Here is a 23,442-nt window from a genome sequence, read left to right on the forward strand (position 1 = left end):
TCACAGAACTCTAGAGGTACCTCCACATCACCTTAATTCCCTAACCACACGCCTAAAAGACAAAAGTCTACTATCTTCTCCCTTTGAAAATCCGTGTTCTTTCTCAAAGCTTCCTCTTCAGAGACCTTCTTTGGGTCTGAGATAGCCAAATGGTTGCCATGGGAACCTGCCCCTCATTTGCCTCTAATCACCTGTTCTGGAGGGATAAAGCTTCAACTCCCATTTCTATTAGAGGAGATCACATCAATCAGTTATAATAATTTCCTATAGTGTTTCTGAGAATTTCAGCTGGAAATAGCTTTTATGTTTTGTTCATCTATGTATTGCATACTGCCATCACCCCTGCCTGTTCCCTGTGAAAATTTCTGTTTTTAATACACTTGAGTCCAGTCAGATGGGGATTATAAAATTTCAGCCCGCTAGAGTGGGTTTAATCCATCAGATGTCAAAGTTGAAACTTTATATTGTCAAACTTCCAGTGGCGTTTTAAAATAGAGCTAGAGAAATAAACATCTTGAATTGGTATCACAGGTGAACTATTACCACACAAAGTTGTCAGAGTCCCACTCATGTGGAACTGGCCTCAGGTCCCTGTGTGTAACAACACAGCATTGTGTCTGATGAAAAGTACATTCTCCAGATTCTTGGATTTGGTCTGGAAGAAAGATGGGAAACCCATAACCTTTCTCCTTTGCCACTGTCTGCTGTGCTTTTCTCCCATTACTGAGAGCTGAAGTTCTTGTGACAGTAGAATTGTGAATAGTTTCGTGCCTAGAGACAGAGTAAGATGGAAATTGCAGCTTCTTCTACCTGAGATGGCTTTCAAATTTCCAGTTCAACTCCCTCTGGTTTCATGATGGAGCCCAGAGTACCTCTCCCTGCTTCTGTCCCCATCCACTCCCTCTGCTCTTCTCACCCCAATCAATGCCTGAATAGTTCAAAGCACTCCAGCTGCTGACCCACAGCGGTTCAGAGGCCACTCTGCTCCCTCCACCTCCACCTTCCTGTACTGTCCCATATGGAGCATTGTGCTTAGCACAAAGCCTTTTGTAGAAGCTTAACACATACAGACAATAAAGCAGGCATTTTGCATTTTCAATTTGGGAAGAAATTGGGTTAAGGGGAACTTCAATGCCTGAATCTTGGATAGGAAGCAGGAATAGAGTAAAGGACAGGGTCTTCAGGGAGATACCAGAACCAGTGGCCCAAGGAGGCTGGACTCAGGAGACCAAGAGAAGCAAACAGGGAAGCCAGGGATAGGAGACGGGGACTGTAAGGAGGTGGTGAAGTTTGCATTAAGCTGGCTCTCATTGTGGCTTATTTGTGATTCAGGTGAAGTCCAATTTCCAGGCACTGAAAGAGCTATGCCCCCTCCCCATCTTCTAAGGACATAAGAAAGATGAATACAGGAGGCAGACCCACAAGAGCTTTGGAACACTTTTTAGGAAAGAAACTTAGAGCTACCCACAGTGCGGTGAATTTTATTAGTGAGCATTATCTCTCTTGCTTTTCAGAAAATAACAAATGGCCTTAATAGCTTAAGGCATCGTTACCAACAAAATATATACTGCAACTTCCTTATAACATTTTTCACTGTAGAACAAAACAATGCAGGTCCATCACGGACCCCATTAAAGGAGCTTTAGTTACTGAAGTACCAAAACCATATTGCCATTAGGTGTTCCCAAGGCAAGAAACCTGAGGAAAGTGTTATTGTGATGCCACGGGTAATAAAAGCATCTAACAAAATGAGGTACTTTCTTCCTTTGCAGCAGTGACTTACCCGTTGCTAACAGCACATACACTAGCTCAGACCCCCTCATGGCCGATAGCAACAAATCTGCAGAACAAAGGTGAGCATAGGCTGAGTCAAAGTCAATATCCCTACCACATTAAATCCAAAGAAGAGCATACAAGGAATTTGATGAGCCCACAAAGAAAATATCATATATTTTTTTGCTTATTTATTCTCCATCTACTTTAAAAAAGAAACTTAAAAAAAACAGTTGGTAAATTCTTTGTACAATTAGACAAAAATCTGTTAACAAAGAATAAAAGCAGTGTAAAGGGAAGAAGATGGAGACAAAGTATATTAAACGCCCCCTCATATTTCTGAAATGTTGAAACAATCGAGCATACAATCTAGAACTGAGTTTCCTGGCAACCAAGGTGAAAATCAAAATACTATGTTAACACTTGGATTATGACAGTACCATTTATGCTAGTCTCCACATGGATTTTTGCAATATGCAACCCATTTGTCTCATGGTCAATTAACAAGGGTAGTAAGAAAGTATAATTGAATTGGTCTAGGGAGGTAGTAGGATTCAGAAAATCAAATATTTCTTATACCCCATCATGGCTGGCTCAGTGTACTTCTATAAAGCTATCAGATCAGCAGATCTTCCTATACTTCCCATGGACAATTAGGCCTTTTCTTTTGTCTCTCTGAGCATTACTAATTTCCAGAGCTTTTTGGTCCTTTAAATCAGTGATACTCAAAAGGAAGACTCGCCTGCAATCTGTTTCCTACATATTCCTGCTTCTTCCTAACTCTAGAGACCAGGCCCAGCTCCTAATTTTCTGCTAGAGAATCCCCAACATGATTCAGCTTAGAATTTGACGGTGCCTTCATTGTTGCCAGGGGACTTCTCTGGATTCCCTGTTAGGTTTGTTTGTTTGTTTGTTTGTTTTTCTTCCAAATTTTTATTTAAATTCTAGTTAGTTAACATATAGTGTAATATTAGTTACAGGAGTAGAATTTAGTGATTCATCACTTACATATAACACTTAGTGTTCATCATAACAACCTGCTAGGTTTTTGGATATGGCTGGTCAGTTCTTTTCACAAGTTGTGACTTACTCTGTTTCTCTAATTTTGAGAGAGCTCTATGAGCTGTCCTTGGCTTCTTCCTCACCTCTCACACTCCTCCTTTCAGCAGACCCAAAGTTTTTCACACAGCTGGAGAGTTTTTGTCAATCCTCTGGCTAGGGTGTGGAGTAGGGGTACTTCCATATGATGGGTTCCATTGCTTTCATGTCTGGCAGAGGAAAACAGACACATTCACTAGGAGAAACAAACTTTTTTTTCCTGGCCCTGAGTTTGGATAAGAATTTGCCATGAGGTTTTACATAAGGAGGAGCATTGAACAATATAATATGTGATATCCTGGAACAGAAACGAAATATGGGAAGGCAGCTGTGAACTCTACAAAAAAACCACAATTCACAACTCTGCATCTGGTGCTCATAAATCAAAACCTCACTGAGATTGTGATGCTATTACTGACACTCCAAGACCATGAAAATTTAGTCTGGGGCCAGGCACACCCTCCACATTCCCATCCCAACCAGTCTTCTCATGGTTTTCAGAATCTGAACACCCCAAATTCCTACTTTCCACTCTCTTCACTAGGCTTTAGTTCAGACCTGCCAGATGTGATTGAAGCTCTTCCTTGTGATAAGCATCAGGCAGAGAACCTTGTGGAAAGGGGTTTTTGAAGGTCTCCACATCCTAGATAGCAATACTCAATGTTAAGGAAAAGAATTTAATTGTTATCAAAGAATAACCCTGTAACTCCTGCTTACTCTGCTTGGCATCCATCCCCAATTCCTCTCCTCCCTCAGACTGCTTGATGGAGGAGGTTTCTCTGTCCTGGGGTGGGATGCTATGAGGGCTTTTCTTACAGAAGCCTCCTTTTCTCCATTCTCTATTACCCTGGACTTCACTTTGTTTTAGCCTCACTTACCAACAAACAGGAGGTGCCCAACTGGCCACAAAGATAGGGAAGAGAAGATTGAATATGGAGATGAAGAGGGAGAATAGAGCTCAAATAGAGAGGGGTTCTAGCTGCCCCCCTTTGCCTCACTCTTTCCTCCAACTTTCTCTGCCAGGAAAGCACCCACATAGCAGAAGAACAATAAGGCAACCATTTTGGAAAAGAGAATGAGAGAAACCTTCACCTCTAAGTCCTACCTTCCATTCTACCTTTCTCTGCAGGGGTAGTATGCAAATAAAGAGACCTTTCCTCAGAGAGCAGGAGTCACCTGCTCTGTCTTTCACTTCAACTTAAAACAATTCAAGTTTACATAACTCTCCTAACTTCGTACATGCTTATGCCTTCTACTCTGTCTCTAATTCTTGAGGTCCCAGTTCATCTACTTGAGATGAAGGACAACCACTTCCCGCTATAAGGATACAATTGTTTGTCATGGATGCTGTGGTCAGTTGATTAATGCCCCCCAAAGATATTCAGCTTCTAATTCCTGTAAACTCTGAATGTTACCTTATATAGAGTAAAGAATATTTTGCAGGTGCTATTAGATTAATAATCTGGAGATGGGGAGATTACCTTGGGTTATTCAGGTGGGCCTAATTGTCTCTTCTCTCGGCCAGTTCTAGGCCCTGGACATCTCTCACACAGAGATTTGAAGATGCTAGGCTGCTGGCTTTGATGAAGGAAGAAGTGGACATGAGCCAAGGAGTACAAAGAATGCATCTCTTGAAGCTGGAAAAGACGTGGAAACAGATTCTCCTCTGGAACCTCTAGGAGGAGCGTAGCCCTACTGACACCTTGATTTTAGCCCAGTGAATAAATTTGTACTGCTTTAAGCCACTAAATTTTATGGTAATTTGTTATAGCAATAGGAAACTAACACAAGTGCCCTCTGTCCTGTTTGTGTCAGGAAAATCAGCCCATCCCACTCTCCTTCCCATGCCACAGAAGAAGCACCATGTCAGGGATCTTCCTGAGAATGTGAGAAAAGTGACCAGAAATTGTAGACAGCCTCAGGAAGGTAGAAAGAGGTTAATGAAGAGGGGGGAAATGAGCTATGAAAGAGAAGGTGATATCTGAAGAAGAGCCACATTTGAAGGAGGGGGGCCTATTCCCAGGGAAAGGCTGTGAAAGATTCATAGGCACATGGATTGAGGAAAGATTTCTCTGCAGCTCTTACTTTCCTTCCAAAAAATGAAGAACCACAAACCAGTGTCATCCAATGAGACTGTGTTTTAGAAACTCAGATAAAGTCTAAGTTGAAATCACAGCTGTGCAATGTTAGGCAAGTCACTTTGCCTCTCTGTTTCCTCATCCCTGCAGTGTATCAGGATAGTGATTCTTACTTCATAGAGTTGTTTGAGAGAATTAAATGAAAGAAGGGACAGGACATTACCATGAATGACAGGTAGTAAGCCCTTAATTAACTTAAATTTGTGGCCCTCATCTTCTTGTCCCCAGAAAGCAACTTTTAAGCACTTTCCTATTACTCTGTTTCTTCTTTCTTGTTTGTCTTACCTTGGATGCAAGTGAGGGCCTCTCCATCACCTACACACAGACACTGTAGAACTTGGCATATGGTATTAGGTTTAGTTTGGGGAATATTAGAAGTGAACTGAGAACAGATTTCCAGGGCCTAGAACTGGCTGAGAGAAGAGACTATCAGGCACAGCCACAGGTTGCCATGGCAATGAATTCACATCTTCCACTCAGCAGAGGGAGGGTGAGAGAAGGGACAGAAAGAGCAATTGAGCTTCTTCTGCAAGATTCTGGTTTGGGAGTAAGGGAAGACCTGGCAGAGGTCAGAGCCTCTCTGTGCCCAACCTGGTGTCCTCAAAACTTGCTTTGTCCTCTGGGGCTCAGTCCACCTTGGTTAGAATCTCCCATCCCCGGGGCGCCTGGGTGGCTCAGTGGTTAAGCGTCTGCCTTCGGCTCAGGGTGTGATCCCAGAGTCCTGGGATTGAACCCCACATCAGGCTCCTCCACTGGGAGCCCGCTTCTTCCTCTCCCACTCCCCCTGCTTGTGTTCCCTCTCTCGCTGGCTGTCTCTCTCTCTCTGTCAAATAAATAAATAAAATCTTAAAAAAAAAAAGAGAATCTCCCCTCCCAGAACTGCTTCTATTAAAGCAATGATTTAAGGTCAAGGAGGGGCCTTTTTAGGGAAAAGATATTAGGATGTGGGGAATCAGGGTTACAGTTGGAGTGTTCTGGTGCTCTTGGCACGGGGAAGAACTACAGTCTGAGATACTTACCACAAAACTCTAAACAACCCCTCTGAGAAGGGAGTTCAAATTGGATTATAGGTGAGTAGAGATAGTTCTTGATCTGTATCCCTAAACTGGATGGCTAAAGCCACTAAGTCACCTCGGGCCTGAACACTTCTTTGAGTATTTAACAAATCCTCTGCAGTGAAGAGTTGATTGGTAAGGAGACAGTTTTAGAGAACTGTGCTTGTGTGTGTGTGTGTGTGTGTATGTGTGTGTGTGTGAAATATATGAGAGGGTTGCATACAGTAAGTGAAAGGATTGAAAAAGGAGGTAAGTGGTTACTGCTAAAACAGTAGTTGTCCACTTGATCAGTATACCTAGAGCCATCATTGGCTCTCAGGCACTTAAAATAAAGTGAGTAGATCACAGAAAGATGGAAGAGGAGATTACTTTGGTCTTTGCCTTTTGGGCAGTGAAGAGGGTTAGCCAGGATTCTTTCACTGAACCATTCCTATGTTTTCAACTACATCAGTCCACCATACTTCTGCTTAAAACTTCTCAAAACTTGAGAAAAGCCTCCATCTCTTGATGGAAGAGAAAAGATCATGGATTTTGGAGCGTGGCAAATCTGAGTTCACACTTTAGCTCTTGAGTGGGAAAAATTTACCCACCATTTACTAGCTGTGTGAATTTGTGCAAGCAGATTCTGGCCCTCAGTTTATTAATCTGTAAAATGTAGGTAATACTATACATATTGTGAGATTGTAAGTATTAGCAACAATTCATGTAAAGTGATGGGCATAATAAATGACATCCAGTAGCAGTGTGGTGCCTAAGCTTTATAAGGGGGAAAGCCCTGAGTTCAAATCTCAGTTCTTCCACTTATGACCTAAGCAACTTCAGCCAGCTCGTCTAACCTTTATGAGTGTATGAGTTTTCTATGTCTCGTTATGGGTATTCTTGTTCATGTCTTTAGGTGAAGTAATGTGCTCATTTATCTTGGGTATATACCTGAAAGTAGAATTGCTGGATCATGGGGCATGCATATGTTCAGCTTCAAATGTTTTCAAAATGGTTCTATCAGTTTACACTTCCTCCAACAGCGTGTGGACAATCCAGTTCTTCCATGTCCTCACCAACTCTGGTGTCATTTATCTTTCTCATCTTCTCCATTCTGGTGGCTGTTGTTCTGCAATACTTTTATTCACTTACTATGACATCATGACTCATGTTTCTTAGCGGTTGTTCTAAATCCTGTCCACTTATTCACTTATTTATTCAAAAAACTACTTATGGAGTACTTTTGTGCCAGGCGCTGTGCCAGTTGCTGGGGACACACTCCTGAAGCTGTCAGCCCTATGCCCACTCTCATTCCCTTCTGCAGATAATCTACTGGCAACACCAAGACCAGTCAGCACATGGCATACAAACTTCCTTGAAAATTCAGAATATTTCCAGTTTAAAGTTATCTCTCCTTCTCTAAACATTTATGTAACTTCAGTTGGCCTCTTTTCTTTTTTTTTCATTTTCCAAAGAAGATACCATCCCCATATTTGCCAAAGCAAATATTCTGCCTAGCTCTTGATCCTACCCTTTTGTACATTCATCAGGATCTTATTCCAACCACTATTACTCCTGACCTGACCCCAAGTCTTTAATCTCTACATGTGTACTAGCAAATGTTAATTAACATTTTCCTTCAGCTAACAAATGTGCTAGGATCATGCTTACCCTAAGAAGGTCTTTCAATAATCCTAATACCCCTTAAGTATCTATTTTGTTCCTTTAATTTCACCACAAAAATTCTTCTGAGCATTCTCTGTAGCCACGGTCTCTAATGTGTGACCCCTACTCTCTCTCTCTTCAGCATCCCCTTGAAATCTGGCTCTATTATGGAACTGCTCCTTATCAATCACTTCTTACCACCCAAATCAATAATATTTTCTTATCCTCCTTTTTTTCTGACCTCTCTACCATATCTATAATGTTGATCACTTCACCTTCCCCAAATCCCTATTCCATTATTTCCTCCCTTCCCCCATAGCATTTCTTGCCAATCTCCATTATAGCTGTCCATCTTGGCTACATCAACTCAATGGAGGCATCCCCCAAGCTTTTGCCCTTGGCTCTTGTCTCTCCTCACATTCATCTCAGTCATTTCTATAGTTACAGGATCACTTTTTAGAGATTTCTCCCAGCTTCAATCTCAAGCCCAAACTAGGAGTCCCACAACTCTGTGATGGCATTACCATTCTAGTTAGAAAGCCTCCACACCTCAGTGTCACCTATTTAATTCCTACCTCTCTGTCTCCCTCAACCCCCATACCCAGTTAGTCACAATTTCTTTACTTCTTTTTCTTTTCCCCTCACAATGTCTCTCCTTCGTCCATTCTCCTCTTTGGCTTTCTTAGCTCAAGTACTTAATACACGACCTTACACCCAGACTATTATATTGCAATAGCCTCTTAACTGTCTCCAGTGTCTCCCCTTTCCCATCCATCCTCTGTACTGCTGACAGACTAATCTTCTTAAAGCACCACCTTGACTCTCACTCCACTACTTTAAAACTTCCCATGGTTTCCTGTTGTTTACAAGATCCTGCCCCCACTCCTTACACTGCCAATAAGATGCTCCACAGTTCGGCTGCAGGTGCCATTCCTCCTTCCACATGCTGTATGCTCCAGCCACGCTATGCCTTTGTTGCTTTCCATACCCTGACTTGAAAATAGTTTATTGGTTAATTTCTGCATCATCCCTGGACTCAGATAAGCCCAAGTTCTGCCACTTCATAGTTGTGTGATACTGGACAATTTATATTGTCTCTCTGGTCTCAGTTTTCTAATCCATACAATAAGGACAAGAAAGGAATCCTGCCCCATAGGATTATTATAAGGATTAAATGAGGCAATGCACCCAGAGTGCTCAGCACAGTACTTGATGCATTGAAAACAACAACAAAAGGGGCAAGAGTTTGCTATAATTGTACCTGTATTATACCCATCTCCTCTCTTTGCTCAGTCCATTTCATCTTCCCCGAATGTTCTATCCCAATCTCACCTACTGAAGCCCTTCATAACCTTCAAGAAACACCTCAAATTCTACCCCCTTCAGGTACTTTTCTCTGCTTCCTCCAACCCGAGCACTTTGCTTGAATCCCTCTCTTGGCATTTTTCATCCCACCTTGGAATAAAGCTATCAGCCTTCTGTGCCAGACAAAGCAAAACTCTCCCCCCTCCACCATATTCTAATTATATCTGTAACACTCACATCACCTACCACAGTAGGTGGTACAGAACAGGCACTGAGTAACTATCTGTTGCCTGACTGTGGCATGAGAACACAGTCTTAAATGGTGAAAAGAGACAATGGAGAAGGCTCAGAGATTGGTAAACCATGACTATGGAGTGATTAAAGTTGCTAGTGGTGGCAATAGCACCCTCCCTCCTTTTCTGTCTCTCTTCCCCTGTCTCTTACTCCTATTTATTTTCTTTTCCATCTTGTTCTTCTCCAGACTCTGTGGTCCTTATTATTGCAGTGGGCACCATGGCCATTATTTAATCCTGCTGATGGCCCTTGAGAGGAAAGAGGTTCCTATAACAACCTCAGATCTTGTCCCTTTGTCCTTACCACTTAAGCTTTGATGAAAACCACCCTCCTATCTACTACAGATTCTTACAAGAGGAGTTCATTAAACTTATGATCCAATTCTCCATCTCGAACTTCTGATAAAAATACAGAGCAGGAAATTAGACTCCTTTATGTAACAGCACTTACTAGCCTGTCCAGATACCAATCACCATTCCATATCAATAACGTTCTTCAGCTCTTGAAGATTGCCTAGCTCAAACTTTGCTTTTAGTCTACAACTAAACTTTGAAAACTAGTCATCCAATTTCCAGACTTTCCTTCCTTGCCATCTCCTAAGTAAGTCCTGCTAAGTACAAAGTTGTGACCATGTGGAATCACCTATAAGTCTGATTGGTGTCCTTTGAATTTTCAACCATTCACCAAGCTATGTGATTAGAAAGACAAATAAGATATGATCAGCTTTTGCCCCCAAGGAATTTACAGTCTTATAAATTAAGCTTTTATGAACTTTGCATTTTACATGCTGCCTGCTGAGAAACATTGGCTCTCTCAGCTCCTGACTCCTAATCACAGCATTACTCTGTTCTTCCAGCTGCCTTTCTTTCTTTTTTTTTAAAGATTTATTTATTTATTCTAGAGAGAGAGAGAGAGCATGAGCGGGGGGAAGGGCAGAAGGAGAGGGAGAGAGAATCTCAAGCAGCCTCCACACTGAGCAGGGACTCTGACATGGGGTTTCATCCCAAGACCCTGAGATCACGACCTGAGCCGAAACCAAGAGTTGGACGCTTAACTGACTGAGCCACCCAGGTGACCCAAAAGATATACACTTCTTAAAGGAGCACATCTATTATATAATTTGAGATATACCAAAAGTGGGATTCTGCATGTAATAGGCATTCAGTAAATATTTTCTGACTGAAGAATAGAATGGAAATCTAAAATGCAGCCATTTTCCTCTTGAGTATATACAATAACTTGAATTAACAGCTTTCAAAGGTTGTCAGATGTCTGAGATATCTGCTTTAATGAATAAACATAAATCATTTGTAATCAGCCATATTGATTTATACTAGGTGTGCTCAGTTCTCTTGAGGAGGTTAAGCATGACCCCTGCAACCTTGTTTACAATATTAATTTTCTCAATAAACTCTTCCTTCATAGCTAGTGCAGTAGTGAGATTCTGTAGCTTGTCATTCGTAGAATCCCAGATACATAATGAGTTCAAGAAATGGAACTGCAGATCAGAGCCTAAAAAGGACTGATATTTTCAGTCTTCTAGCAGTATTGAATGAAGGGTTGTTGGGGGGTGTGAACGTTTGAAAATAATTTTGGTTAGCTGTTTATTCCTTACTGAACATACTCAAGAGGAAATAATTGTATTTCCACTTCTTTAGTCAGCAAAATATTAAATGCCTACTGTGTGCAAAGATTTCAAGCAGAGAAAGATAATTATCATATGGTTTCACTCATTTATGGAACATAAGAAATAGGAAGATCGGTAGGAGAAGGAAGGGAAGAATGAAGGGGGGGTAAACAGAAGGGGGAATGAAGCATGAGAGACTATGGACTCTGGGAAACAAACTGAGGGCTTCAGAGGGGAGTGGGGTAGGGGAATGGGATAGGCTGGTGATGGGTATTAAGGAGGGCACGTATTGCATGGTGCATGGGGTGTTATACACAAGTAATGAATCATGGAACTTTACATCAAAAACTTGGGATGTACTGTATGGTGAGTAACATAACATAATAAAAAATTATTATAAAAAAAGATTTCCACCACATGTCTATTTTCAGTTTTATATTAGATGACCTCCTCAAAAATCAATGTGTATTTAACTACAAATTAAAGAGAAAATAATTTGAAAGGAACTTCTAGAAGTACTGAGCTAGAGGTGAGGAGAGAGGAAAAAGGTTCAGAGACAAGATGAAAATGGAGTCAACCAAGGTGAATGAATGAGAGAGAGAAAGAGAAAATGTAGTAGCTACAGATCAACCTTTTCCAATATCCCAGTGTTGCTGAGGGTTGGCCCTGTTCATCACAACAGGAAAATTTGGCTTTCAGAGTAGTAATAGGCTCCTCTGAACCCACAAACTTCAAAGCTCAGGTTTTGCTGAGAAATTTGTAGGCACAAGACATTCTGGATGTTCTTTGTATACTTTACCATTTTATTTAACTTTCCCCGTAGAGGGGAAAAACCTTACCCTTGGGAAACAGCTTTACGGATAAATGATTTTCACGAGAACAACACACTGAACAATCAGGCAGGACCTGATTTCCTAATGGGAGGAAGTTAAGGTAGAATATTAAGTTGGGCAGTTAGAGCAGCACCTCGACTGAGAATGTTCTTGAATGTGGATCCTGATTCTCTTTCAGGATAAACAAAATATCCAGAACCATGGGGTTATGGTGGCTAGTCCTTCTATGGAGGACAAGGGCAATGAGAGGTAAGAAAAATCTGTTTAGGTTTCTGTCAGCAGTGACCAAAATAGAGCTAGCAGATTTGAGCTGGGATGGGGAAAAAGTTATACCAATAAATATTTACTAAGATCTTACTGGGCACTCATTTCTTGTGCTAGATTTGTGAAGGAGATAAGAGGACAGCAATTGAAAAACTCAAGATTTCACCTAATTTTCAGACACTTATAATTGTGTGAGGGAGATGACGCATGAAACAATATATATATGTATAATCATAACTATATATATATATATGTATACAATGTAAAATGTTAATGAGATTGAACACTTATAGAATTCTGGGTACCTCACCAACACTTCACATGGATAATCTAATTCAACCCTAACAAAAACACTATGAGGTAGTTTTATTATTATAATTATTGTTTATTTTCCAGCTGAAAAAATTAAAGCACCAAGAGGTTAAGTTACTTGCCCAGAGACACAGTATGTGGTGGAGCCAGAACTCAAACTCAGGTCTGTCGGACACAAAAGACCATGCTCTTCTCTACTCCAAAATACTACTTCCCTGTGACATGATAAATCCTCTAGTACGGACCAAAGATACCATGTGACTGTGACTATTGCAACTTCCTCACTGCTATAAATTTGTCGTGATCCACAAAGAAGAGGAGACTGGAAGCAGAAAGCTTCAAAAAGAAAATGTGAGTGGTGACAGATACAGCTCTTGAATGCTACAGGGTGGAGATTAGAGAGCAGCAAGTGGGAGGGGTACTAAGATTTTTCCCGTTGTCACAGTCAAACATCAGGAGGATGAGTGAAAGATGCAAGAAAATAAATGTCACTGCTATTCAGATGCCTCACATTGTGAGCATATGAGGAGAGAAGTATTAAAATAATGGATCAGGATATTTCAGTTCTCCTGGATAGAAGGGAATGGAGCAGGATAGAAAATGTGGCAAATTCTCTTTTGTGACTCTGAGGACAAGGTAAACATAAGAAGCCAATTAGAAAAATATAACTTGTTCAAAGGTAAATTCCTCATTCAAACTGGTTATTTAGCATTGTGGAGACCTATTATTTTTTTCTGGAATGCTTTATTGATGAAATGTTTTCTGAATTCCATCAATTTCAGATTGTGGCTATAAAGTAAAAGCCGTTATTAGAGTCTATATTGGTAGGGTAATTAAGAAACTACATTTAAACAGATTATTTATACCCTCAAATTTTTATATGAAGTATCTTGACAGTTGAGACTAAAAGTATGAGGTCATTATTCTTTGCACAATTTACCAGGATAATTGTTGCTGTTCTTCACATTTAGTCTAGGTATGTCACATAATGGCACATCACATATCATTTGGCCCAAGATATCTCTTGGCCCATTTCATTGTCTGTCGTGTTGACAAATGGAACAGAACAGGGGGAAAAAAAAGTATTTGGCACCGAAGAATATAGTTGAATTAGAAATATCTGTCACCAGATAATAATGTCTATCTCCAGTCTGTTTCTAGGTCTCAACAATGTTTGTTTCAGGCTTTTCAGTAATGCTTGTGTCTAGGTCTCAAGGTACACAAACACAAATAACAAAATCATTTCTCACATTAATGTGCAGTTCCTTTAAGAGTGAGCTGTCGTTGAATTTAAATAAATTTTAAATTAAAAAAAGTGAGCTGTCTATAATGTTCTACAAGTTGTAGTCAAAGGAAAAAGAAACTTTTTTTTAATGATTTTTTTTATTATATTATGTTAGTCACCATACAGTACATCCCTGGTTTCCGATGTAAGGCTCGATGGTTCGTTAGTTGTGTATAACACCCAGTGCACCATGCAATACGTGCCCTTCTTACTACCCATCACCGGCCTATCCCATTCCCCCACCCCCCTCCCCTCTGAGGTCCTCAGTTTGTTTCTCATAGTCCATAGTCTCTCATGTTTCATTCCCCCTTCTGATTACCCCCCCTTTCTTTATCCCTTTCTTCCCCTATTGATCATCCTAGTTCTTATGTTCCATAGATGAGAGAAATCATATGATAGTTGTCTTTCTCTGCTTGACTTATTTCACTTAGCATTATCTCCTCCACTGCCGTCCACGTTGTAGCAAATGTTGAGAACTTGTTCTTTCTGATAGCTGAGTAATATTCCATTGTATATATGGACCACAACTTCTTAATCCAGTCATCTGTTGAAGGGCATCTCGGCTCCTTCCACGATTTAGCTATTGTGGACATTGCTGTTACGAACATTGGGGTGCATATGGCCCTTCTCTTCACTATGTCTGTATCTTTGGGGTAAACACCCAGTAGTGCAATGGCTGGATCATAGGGTAGCTCAATTTTTAACTTTTTAAGGGACCTCCACACTGTTTTCCAGCGTGGCTGTACCAACTTGCATTCCCACCAACAATGTAGGAGGGATCCCCTTTCTCCACATCCTCTCCAACAATTGTTGTTTCTTGCCTTGTCTATTTTTGCCATTCTAACTGGCGTAAGGTGGTATCTCAGTGTGCTTTTGATTTGAATTTCCTTGATGGCTAATGATTTTGAACATTTTTTCATGTGTCTGTTAGCCATTTGTATGTCTTCATTGGAAAAGTGTCTGTTCATATCTTCTGCCCATTTTTTGATTTGTTTATTTGTTTCTCGTGTATTGAGTTTGAGAAGTTCTTTGTAGATCTTGGATACCAGTCCTTTATCTGTAGTGTCATTTGCAAATATCTTCTCCCATTCCGTGGGCTGCCTCTTAGTTTTTCTGACTGTTTCCTTGGCTGTGCAGAAACTTTTAATCTTGATGAAGTCCCATAAATTCATTTTATCTTTTGTTTCTTTTGCCTTTGGGGATGTATCATGAAAAAGGTTGCTTTGGCTGATGTCGTAGAGGTTTCTGCCTATGTTCTCCTCTAGAATTTTGACGGATTCCTGTCTCACATCGATGTCTTTCATCCATTTGGAGTTTATTTTTGTGTATGGTGTGAGATAGTGGTCAAGTTTCATTCTCTTGCATGTAGCTGTCCAATTTTCCCAGCACCATTTATTGAAGAGACTGTCTTAGGAAAAAGAAACTTTTAACCAAAATTTCCTGCTGCATGGCACAAATAGGAATTATTCAAGAAAGACACCACCTACATAAGAGTTGACCCAAAAAATCAACTTCTTCTACTGGTAGAAGAGCTCATAGTGTACCAGGTAAGGATTTCTTCTCTGCCCTTTCAGAGTCTGTCTCTGGGTAGTTTTCCTGCTCACCAGCTTTTTCTTTCTCAAACATCAGCTTCAGGAACAGGTTTATATGTATTTGGACTAAGGGGTGACTTAAAGAGTGAGGCTTGGGTTATCCAGATGATCTTCTGTACTACCAATTAACCCTGACATCTATCATTAGACAATTGTCCCAGGTATCAGCCAGGAATAACTTTAGGGAGAATTAAGATCTAAGAGAACATTTGAATGTTATGTGTTTGTTGCTTAACTTTTTGTTTTATGGATAGAGTTAGGAGTTTGGAGGGAGGGAGAACACTGGAAATCTGATGTTTTTAGGATGTACAACATAATGTTTTAATATACATGTATTATGAGGTGATTACCACAATCAAGTTAATTAACACATTCTTCACTCACAAGTAACTCTTTTTGTGGTGAGACCGCTTAAAATCTACTTTCTTAGCAAATTTCAAGTATACAATGCAGCATTAGTAACTATTGTCATCATGCTGGGCATTAGATCCCAGGATTTATTCATCTTATTACTAAAGTTTGTACCCTTTGACCAATATCTCCCCATTCCCCCCACCCCCAGCCTCTGATAACCATGGTTCCACTCTGGTTCTATGAACTCATCTTTTTTAGATTACACATATGAGATCGTACAGCATTTGTGTTTCACTGTTTAACTTATTTCACTTAGTACAATGCCCTCTAGGTTCATCCATGTTGTCACAAATGGCAGGATTTTCTTCTTTTTTAAGGCTGAATAATATTCCACTGCATATACACACATTTTCTTTATCCATTCATCTATCAGTGGACATTTAGGTTGTTTCCATATCTTGGCTATTATGAATAATGCTGTGATGACCATAGGGAGGGTGGATACCTCTCTGAGATAGTGATTTCCTTTCCTTTGAATATATTCCCAGAAGTAGGATTGCTGGAGCATATGGTATCTGATTGGGATAGCCCGAACATTGCTCCCCTTATCAAACTATATACTTTTCCTTCCAGAAGTTGTAATCTTCACCTGTTTTTTGGCTTCCTCTGCACCATCCCCTTTTTCTAAGAGGTTTCCCTAGATTGACTCTAGAAAAGGTAATGAGTTTGGGCTTCCATAGTTAGTCTCTTACTTCTTAACTATGCTGCTACACTTGTAATTTTATGATTATATGTTTGAAACTATTAACATCTCAGTGGTGATGGGAGGAGGCAAATTTGGGGTTTTATTTTATATTGGGCACCAAACAATTTTTCATGCTAATGAATACCTTTTGGTGTTTATATGGACATAGGAGAATTAATACCAGGGCAAAGTCTGATTAAGGGTATCCCAGGAGAAAGGGTATATGTCTAATTCGATTTTCTGGGTAAAGGAAAGTTAAGAACAGGCTATTTTCCACCATGTTTGCAAAAAAAAAAATCCACTAAGATATCTGAGTGCACTGTCCCAGCCTAGTAAATCAAGTATAATGATATACTTGAACCATTCTTTGCTGACTGAAGATCTTTCAGAGCCTCCGACCATTATTTTGAGCATTAATTCTGACTGGCCAGAACTACAAAAGGAGATGGAGAGGAGCGAAAGAGTAGGACTGAATGTATTCTGACCCTAGGACATCTCCTGAAAATTGTTTTCTTGACTAAGCTCATTTCATTATCTGTCTCTCTATCACATAAAAGCAAATGACACAAAACAGAATTTTTAAAAAATCTCAGATAATTGAAAGCTCTAGGTAGTTGGATTGCCATTAATAAAGGTTTTGTGGAGACTCGCGATGAAGGGAGTCTAATAGTCCCCATGGAATTATGCTTTCCTGTGCTTCATTTGCAGAGGATGCTCCTGATATGCTGTTGCTAACCCTGAGCTTTGAGCAATTTCTACAGAGCGAGTAAAGAGTTACGCTGACCCATTCATTGTCTTCCCTGGCCCATTTTGAAACCAAAGGCAGGAATTTGTCAGGCTTTAGCTTAAGAGCTTGCTGTGTGACCACAGTGAGAGCTCTGTCTCTTGGGGCTGAGGATTGGTCTGTTAGCAGATTGTTGGCCCATATGAGGATTGAAACTATCATCCCAGCCAAGGATCATACCCCACTAGATCTTTTGAAAAGGCAGGAAGAAAGAAAGGAAGGAATGAAGGAAGAAAGACAAAAGAAAATCCCCCCCAAACTAAATTACCTACTTGGTCTTCCCATCTCAGGAAAAGACATGATCATTCATGTAGTTGCTTAATCCATGTCATTTTGTTAAACTTCTTTATTAAAGTATAATTTGAATACATAAAAGTACAAAAAATGTATCAGTTATCCTATGTAAAAAACCCTAAATTTTAAAAAATGTATTACTGAAGTATAGTTGACATACAATGTTATATTAGTTTCAGGTGTACAACACAGTTATTTGACAATTCTATACATTATGCTGTGCCCACCATAAGTGTGGTCACCATCTGTCACCATAGAATGTGATGACAATATTATTGACTATGTTCCCTATGTTATGCTTTTCATCTCCATGACTTATTTCTTCTATAACTAGGAGTTTGTAACTCTTAATTCCCTTTACCTATTTCACCCATCCCTTCACCCACCTCCCACCAGTTCATTTTCTGTGTTTAAGAATCTGTTTGGGTTTTTTGTTTGTTTTATTCTTTTGATTCCACATATAAGTCAAATCATACGGTATTTTTCTTTCTCTCTCTGACTTATTTCACTTAGCATGATACCCTCTAGGTCCATCCATGTTGTCATAAATGACAAGCTTTTATTCTTTTTTATTAAAAAGCTCCCAAATTAATCCACCTTGCTCCATCCCAGCCTGGTCTTAGCTACCATCTCTTACCTGGATTACTGTATTAGCTTCTCCACCAGTATTCCTACTGTCCTTGTAAGCCTCTAAGAGTCTGTTCTTCACATAGAAGCCTAAGGGATCTTTTCAAAATGTAAATCAGACTACACCTTCCACAAACTCATCTCCTATCACTCTTCCCTCAGAGCCTGCCTCACCTGTCGTTCTCCAGCCACAGTAGTTGGTTTTGTTGTTTGCTTGGTTGTTTTACTTCTTCCAGCATTCAGGTGCTTGTCTCACTCAGGGCCTTTGCACATGCTACCTTTCTACCTCTAGTACCTCCCCTCTGATTGTTCTCATAGCTGGTTACATAGCTATCATATTTCAGCTGAAATACAGCCTTCTTCTCACAGCAATCTTCCCTGACCATCTTATCTCCAGGCATATTATTCCTTGTATTAAGACCCCATATTCCTCCCTCGTTACACTTATCACAGTAGTAATTTTACAGTTACTTTCTTTTTTATTATATTCAGTTAGCCAGCATATAGTACACCATTAGTTTTTGACATAGTGTTCAACGATTCATTAGTTGCTTATAACACCCGGTGCTCATCACTACATGTGCCTTCCTTAATGCCCATCACCCGGTGACCCCATCCACCCACCCCCCTCCCTTCTGTAACCCTCAGTTTGGTTCCCAGAGTCCAGAGTCTCTCATGGTTTCTCTCTCTCTCTCTGATTTCTTCCCATTCAGCTTTCCCTCCTTTCCCCTGTGGTCCTCTGTGCTATTCCTTATGTTCCACATATGAGTGAAACCATATGATAATTATCTTTCTCTGCTTGACTTATTTCACTTGGCATAATCCCCTCCAGTTCCATCCATGTCGATGCAAATGATGAGGATTCATTCTTTCTGATGGCTGAGTAATATTCCATTGTATATACAGACCACATCTTCTCATCTTCTTTATCCATTCATCTGTTGAAGGGCATCTTGGCTCCTTCCACAGTTTGGCTATTGTGGACATTGCTGCTATGAACATAGGAGTGCATGTGCTCCTTCTTTTCACTATGTCTGTATCTTTGGGGTAAATACCTCGTAGTGCAATTGCTGGGTCATAGGGTAGCTCTACTTTTAACATCTTGAGGAAACTTCATACTGTTTTCCAGAGTGGCTGTACCAGCTTGCATTCCCACCAACAGTGTAAGAGGGTTCCCCTTTCTCGACATCCTCACCAATACTTGTTGTTTCCTGTCTTTTAATTTTTGCCATTCTAACTGGTGTAAGGTGGTATCTCACTGTGGTTTTGATTTGTATTTCCCTGATGGCTAGTCATGTTACATCCCAGTTGTGGAGGTGATCTTAAGACCATGACTTACTTGCTCCTGATTTTATCCCCAATGCCTATCTCCCCCAATATACAGCACATAGCAAGTCTCCAAAAATATCTGGTAATCGAAGAAAATACTGAATGAAAGAATGAATAGAATTCTCAGCTGAAGCCTCTTTTTTTCATCAGCATGAACCTGTCTTCACTGCAAGAAAAGAGAGGATGGGAAAGGATTTAGGGATGCTGGTGTGCCTTTGAATTTGGAGGCACTAAGGAACACACTTGTAAGCTAAAAGGGGAAATCAAGTTTTTTTCATTATTAATTAATGAGACTTGGGATGGAATGATAAAAATCTGATGATGTTAATGTCAGTTCTGAATGCTGGCTGACAGTCTCTGAAGACAAGGTAAAATGGTAATAGGACACTGCAGTTTAATCCCCCAATTAGGAAGCAGCTGTCACCACCAGGGACAACTCTAGTTGCTGATTGATTTTCCTTATACACTGTAATTATATTCAGTACCACCTTAGGCACCCTAAATGTCCTAGATACCCCATTATAGGTGGACCTTCCTTTACACAAGCCCAGTGCATTAACAATCCAGATTAGTACAAAAGGTAAATTATGGAGAAATTTTTTCATGTCACAGAAGCATTCTTAATAAGATTCCTTTGAATAACCAGTTCCCTGAGTGGATTTAAAATAGGATTTCATCTACTCTACAGAAAATATGACTTAACTGTAACCTGTTAGGGACAGATTGTCATTACCAAAGCAAAGCAGCAAAGATGGCTTTGCTTTATTCCCTGGCCAGACTGAGGCTTCAGTTTAGAACACCACCTAAACCAAGGCCTTAACCCTGGCCTCACACTTATCCCCAATTTAGGCCACAACGCAGCCTAATTTTCCATTTTATCACAGCCCAGGCACTAAGAACAGACAGCCATTTCACAAATATGAGTCTTTGAGCTCTGGTGGGGGGAGGGAGGCTTGTGGGGAAGGGAGAGCTGCAGCCATGACTCACTGCAAACCCATCGCCACTGCTGGAAAAAAAAAACTCTAAATGCACATCCTACTTGTTTTTGAGTCAGGAATGTCATTTTCATTTATGAAGGATAGAACATTATTTTTCTCTAACGTTTCAAGTGAATAACTTTACATACATTTCCCCCGATTTCCATAGGAATTTGATGCCATGGAAGCAATCAGCTACGTGTCCCCAGAGCCTGGCAGAGAGTCTTATTTTTCTTATAGGTACATTAAGATCAATATTTCTGAATTCCCCTCCTCCCTCTAATTATGTTCCTGGTGAAAGCTACCCTGATTTAGGGGTTCAGTGGGAGATGTGGTCTGAAATTCCTGATGTTACTTTAGGATCTTGGACTCACGCTTTTATTGAGTCTCAAAAGCTGAGTTTCAGAAGTTCAGAGAAACTTCTACATGATGTCCCTATTAAGAAGTGTTTGCCTGCCACTTTGAGACTCCCAAAGGTAGACTTGTCACATGTTATGTCAAGGAAAAAAGCCAAAAAGAGCAGAGGACATGCCCTCTGTGTTCACTTTCCAGGGCATAGTTTCTGATTCTGCTACAAGTATTAGATAAATATACCTAGCAGAACAAAACAAAAAATTCGTTTTGGAGGAGAAAAGACAAAACCTTTGAGTTCTATAGTATATGGCTTTCTGGTGCTATTGCTTCTGGAGCTCTTTCTCCAATTGCTGATATTTCTCTTTTTTTCAGGTCTGATGTTTGAATCTTAGAGACACAGATAATCTGACCACGATCAAAGAATTTCTCCCCCTGGGATCTGGGAATCTCCATGGGCTATGGTCTTTTAGTGTGGGGGTATTTCTGGGCATCTATGTAGTGACCATTCTGGGTAACATTTTCATTTTCACAGTCACTTGCTTTGAGCTCAGCCTCCAAATCCCCATGTACTTCTTTTGGCCCAATCTTTCCTTCCTTGAGATCTGGTACACTACTTCCATTGCCCCTAAGATGCCGCAGACCCTCTCTTAGATCCTGGGGCAATTTCCTTTGCAGGTTGTGTGGTCCAGTTTTACTTCTTCAGTTCATTACAGTAGTTGAATGTTTTGTGCTGCCAGTCATTTCTTCTGACCACCACCTTGCTATCTACAGCTCCCTCCAGCACCCATCCCTCATGAACCTCCACACATGCATCCTGTTTGCAGATGGGCTTTGTCTGGATGAGTTCCTAACCTCTGTGGTGACTGTGGCCATGACTTTCCAGCTGCCATTCCGTGCAGCCTATGAGATTGACCACTTCTTCAGTGACCTGGCTCCTGTATTGAATCTGGCCTGTTCTGATCCTGAGATGGTGGAGAAGACCACTTTCCTCCTGGCCTCCTTTGTCATGGTGCCAGACACTAGACTAAGTACTTGGGGATTCAAGCCACTGCTGTTCCAGGACAGTTCCAGGGAACTGGCCAGCATAGCAAGGACCCTCCCTTGGGCCCTAAAACACAAGTCTTTGGGACCTCCAGGTTAATCTTTGTGTGATAAAATTGAGTTTGCCAGACTAATGCAACTCCATCAGGCTAGGGGAAAATGTGAAAGACCCAATCTGCATGCCACAAAAATCTCTCTCCCTCTCTGATTCTTTCTCTCTCTCCCTCTCTGTCTCGCTCTTTCTCTTTTATAGAAACATCTGTTGGTACTAAGGTTTTTGGCTGCCTTATGTACATGTACCCATATGTGTGTACACACATACATACACACGTGCACATTTTTATACACACATAGTCAGTATACCCTTCCCATCCAAACTTATTGTCTAATACTTACTATTATACCCTCTTAGCTTCTGCCTAGCAATGCCCTTTACTGTGTCCCTCCTCAGGCTTCATGCACATTCACCTCCCCCTCTGTTATTTCTTACATTATTTGCCCCTCCACTGAGCAGAACTGGCTCTAAAATCCTAGAACAGCTATTGACTGTTCCACTCACTTGAACAGTTAGTTATGCAACCCCCTTGAAGACTGGAATAACATCATTCTTATTCCTCTTAATGTCCCCTAGCATGGTGTTCTGATGCAAAATAATTATTTGTCGATTGAATGAATCAAAGCAATCAATGTTTGGTATGAAGAAAGTGAAGTAAGTCACTTTTTTCTTTTTTTTTTTTAAGATTTTATTTATTTATTTGACAGAGATAGAGACAGCCAGCGAGAGAGGGAACACAAGCAGGGGGAGTGGAAGAGGAAGAGGCAGGCTCCTAGCGGAGGAGCCTGATGTGGGGCTCGATCCCAGAACCCTGGGATCACGCCCTGAGCCGAAGGCAGGCGCTTAACCGCTGTGCCACCCAGGCGCCCCAGTAAGTCACTTTTTTCTGCCTATACTGGCTTCTCTTCAGCTTCCACCTTATGGTCATAGATACCCCAAGCTTTTTCCACAGGCAGCTCTGACTGAGCCCGCCCCCCCCCCCACCTTGCTCCTTGCCATACCCTCTCCTCCACTTTCTCTAAAGTGGCCAGGTGTATCTTTCTAAAATCCAAACCTGGCCCTGTCCTTTCCCTGTTTTCACAAACTCTCCGTGGTCCCCCCTGTGCCCCTGGGATGGAATCAGAGCTCCTCAGCCTGGCTTCTGGACACCTCTTGAGCTCACCATTCACCAGTCTCCTTTTCCCCTTTTTGTTCCAGCCGCACCAAATCTCTCAAATAGACTTGGAAGCTCCTTAAAGACAAGATCATATACTTGCCATATATCTCCCACTGTATCTAGATCCAGAGTGGGGCAAAAAAGTAGTTGCTCAAACAAGACGTCTTCAGTCAAATTGTAATGAACCTTCACTTTCCTTTCCTCTTTGTTTCCATTTATTGGCTTATGAAGCACTTTGGCTTGAGAAGAAGGTAATCTTGATTGGCTGTTCGTAATGTGTGTGTGCGTATGTGTGTGTGTGTGTGTGTGTGTGTGTGTGTGTGTGTGTGTGTGTGTACCTCATTTCAACTGCCCACCCTCCTGGTGGGCACCACCAGGAGCACAGATAAACTCTCCAAGTACTTCTACCTACAATATGAGTCTAGGAATGCCAAACAGTTTGGGAAACACTTTCCCAGCTGGTTCTTCCTACTCCCTTCCCTACCACCCACAGAGCTCCCTCTTGT

The 23,442-nt window shown here is 40.9% G+C and overlaps 1 pseudogene; it reads left to right on the forward strand.

The window, feature by feature from the left end:
• The first annotated feature begins 1,821 nt into the window (after positions 1-1,821).
• On the forward strand, positions 1,822-21,825 carry LOC123780189 (olfactory receptor 6N1-like; annotated as a pseudogene).
• The last annotated feature ends 1,617 nt before the right edge of the window (positions 21,826-23,442 follow it).

The sequence above is a fragment of the Ursus americanus genome, chromosome X, assembly GCF_024610735.1.
Source record: "Ursus americanus isolate L20-20 chromosome X, mUrsAme1.1.p, whole genome shotgun sequence".
Taxonomy (NCBI): Eukaryota; Metazoa; Chordata; class Mammalia; order Carnivora; family Ursidae; genus Ursus; species Ursus americanus.